Here is a 3,054-nt window from a genome sequence, read left to right on the forward strand (position 1 = left end):
CTGGCTCATTGCAGGCACACTGGAGGCAACCGTGGGTGTGGAGGTAAGAGTCACCAACTCTGTCTACAAGGGTGAGTTCAGCAACACCAGTTCTGCACAGTACCGGACCTTTACCACCTTCTTCCAGCAACAGGTGAGCACTGCCCACCCCCTCCCCAGGCATCTGGGTCCCCAGGTCCCCCCAATTGGGTTAGAGCCCAGGTGTTCAAGCCTTTGTAATGCCCCCTTCTTGCCTCCCCAGATGAGCAGGATCTACCAGCACATTGGCCCCTACAAGGGCATCCAGATCATCAGCCTGAGGTGATCCCCCCCCACCCTGAGCTGAAGAGCCTCAGCCTGGTGGAGAGATCCCAGGCACCTGTGCTTCCAGCCCACCCTGCTCTCAGCCTCCCACCCAAGAGGTGGGACTGGGACCCAGGTGTCTGGGCGCTGACCTCCGCCTGCCTCCCTCCCTCCCACAGAAACGGCAGCGTTGTGGTGACCCACAATGTGACCTTTGCCCCTGCACTCAGCCTGACCCTGGGCCCGATCCTGCAGAACCTGACAGCGCAGCTGGTGGCTGAGCTGACCCGCACCCAGGCCTCCCAGGGAGACTGCCAACAGAACAACAGTGAGCACACCCCAAATCCTGGGTTTCATCATGGCTGCGGGGGGCAGAACGTGGAGGGGGGGACTGGGAGTTTGGAATTCTGGGTTCCTTTCCTGGTGCTGGGTCTCTGGGCCTGCTATCTCCTGTGGTGGACCCTGAGGCAGCCAGAACATGTGTGAGTGCATGTGTTCACGTGTGTTGTGTGCACCAGGCTGCCATGGCCTGGCCCAGCCTGACCCAGTGCCTCTCTCCCCACAGCCACACTCTGCCTCAGCCTCCCACCTAACCCCATTGTCAGGAACATGACAGTGTCGGCCTCCCCTGAGGGTGAGTGGCACCTGGCTAGCTCTGTTATAGGTCTTATGTGGAGGGGCATGTGCTACATGAGCAATTATGGTACTGCTGGTAGCTCTGGCTTTGGTGGGGGTCTCCTTTGGGGGCATGTGGTATGTGACATTGGTATGTGAGAAATTATGGTACCCTGGCAGGAATGGCTTTGGTGGGGATCTCTTTTGGGAGCATGTGGTATGTGGGATAATATGGTACCTCTGGCAGGAGTCTCCTTTGGGGGTATGTGGTATGTGGGACAATATGGTAACACTGGCAGTATGGGCTCTGATGGGAGGTCTCCTTTGCAGGGGGGGTGAGGTATGTGGGACAATACACTACCACCTGCAGGACTGGTTGTGGCATCTGCCTTATTTGGGGGCATGTTTTCTTTGAGACAATATGGTAGCGCTAAAGGGACTGACTATCGGGCAGTCTTATTTGGGGTCGTGTGCTATGCAAGACAATATGGTAGTGTTGACAGGCTTGCCTTTGGAGTGGGTCTTACTTGGGGGTCATGTGACACACAAGACTATAAGACCCATGTCGGAGTCAACATTACCATATTATTTCACATATCACACACCCAAAATATATTAATACTGGCTGGCCTGGCTTTGGCATGGGTCTCATCTGAGGAGGTGTGGTATGTGAGACAATACGGTAATGCCAGGGACCAGTCTTATTTGGGGGGAGGCATGTGAAACAAGACCCACCATTAGCATTACCATATTTCTTCACATACCACACACCTCTCAAATGAAACGTGCCAGTGGTGCCTCCCCCCATTACCATATTTCCTCACATACCACATGCCCCTCAATTGAGAGTTTTGACATAGCCAGCCCCGCCCTCTGTTAACTCTTCACTCCCCTCCAGAGCTGTGTCTGCAAATGGCACCCCCTGGCTATGGTGTCCATTACGCACCCATAGTGACACCGGGAGGCACCCTGAGCTGCCTCAGTCGCTGCAGCCCCCATGCCCCTGATGCCCTCAATTGCCACCGTGGGCAGTGCCGCCTCATGTCCGCTGGCCCTACCTGCTTGTAAGTGCCTGCCACCATCATGGGTGTCCCTGGGTGGGTTTCCTGCCTGCTTCTGGGTGGGAGGGTGGTCTGAGGGGGTGAGGGCTGAGCTCCCGATGCCTGGGTTCCCTGCCTGGGCCAAAGCTGGTTGTGTGGCCAGGGCAGGGGGGGATCCAGAGCCACCCCCTGGCCCGTCTCACCCCTTCCCCTGTCTCCCCCCAGCTGCCCGGACCCCAACGACTACTGGTACCCAGGGGAGACATGTGCCACCCGCATCAGCAAGCTGGGCCTGGGGTTGGGCCTGCCTCTCGCCCTCATGGCCCTGGTGGCTGTGGTTTCCATTGCCCTGCTGCTTAGAGCCCGCTGGAGCCAGGGCAGGTGAGCCCCGGATGCCTGGGTTCCCTCCCTGTGCTGGGGCAGGGGCTGGAGTCCTGGGCCCCCTCCCTGTCCTAGGTGGGGGGCCCTGGATGCCTGGGTCCTCTCCTTGGTGCTGGGGTAGGAGTGGGGTGTAGGGGGATGCCTGGGTTCCCTCCCTATGATGGGAGTGGGGCAGCCTGACACCTGGGCTCCTTCCAGGTCCTGGGATGGAGGGTCTGGACACCTGGGTTCCCTCCCAGCTGCTGGGCTGAGGGGATGCAGCACATAGGGGGGTTGGGGGTGCCAGGACACTTGGGTTCCTGTCCAGCCCTCTCCTGAGCATGGTGCCCCCTCCCACCTTGGGCAGGGCTGGCAAAGCGCTGTGGCATGAGAAGAGCCTGTTTGAGGAAGACGGAGACTGGACCCGGCCCCTAGGCTCCGCACTGCACCAGGGGTCCAGCAATGGAGGTGACCACCAGGCCCCAGATGCCTAGGTTCCCTGCTGACTGCTGGGTCCCAGATGCCTGGGTTTCCTACTGGGCCTGGGGTGGAAGCGGGGGGCTGGGGGTCAGGACACCTGGGTTCCCTGCTGGGCCTGGAGTGGGGGCCTGGATGCCTGGGTTCCCTGCCTGCTTCTGGGGTGGGAGCACAGCCTGGGGGAGGGGCTGGGCCCCTGGATGCCTGGGTTCCCTGCTTGGTCATGGGATGGGAGTGGCACCCCCATGGCCTTCCTTCCCCCCCATCCACTTCCTCCTCA

Source organism: Alligator sinensis, unplaced genomic scaffold (genome assembly GCF_000455745.1).
Source record: "Alligator sinensis unplaced genomic scaffold, ASM45574v1 scaffold553_1, whole genome shotgun sequence".
Taxonomy (NCBI): domain Eukaryota; kingdom Metazoa; phylum Chordata; order Crocodylia; family Alligatoridae; genus Alligator; species Alligator sinensis.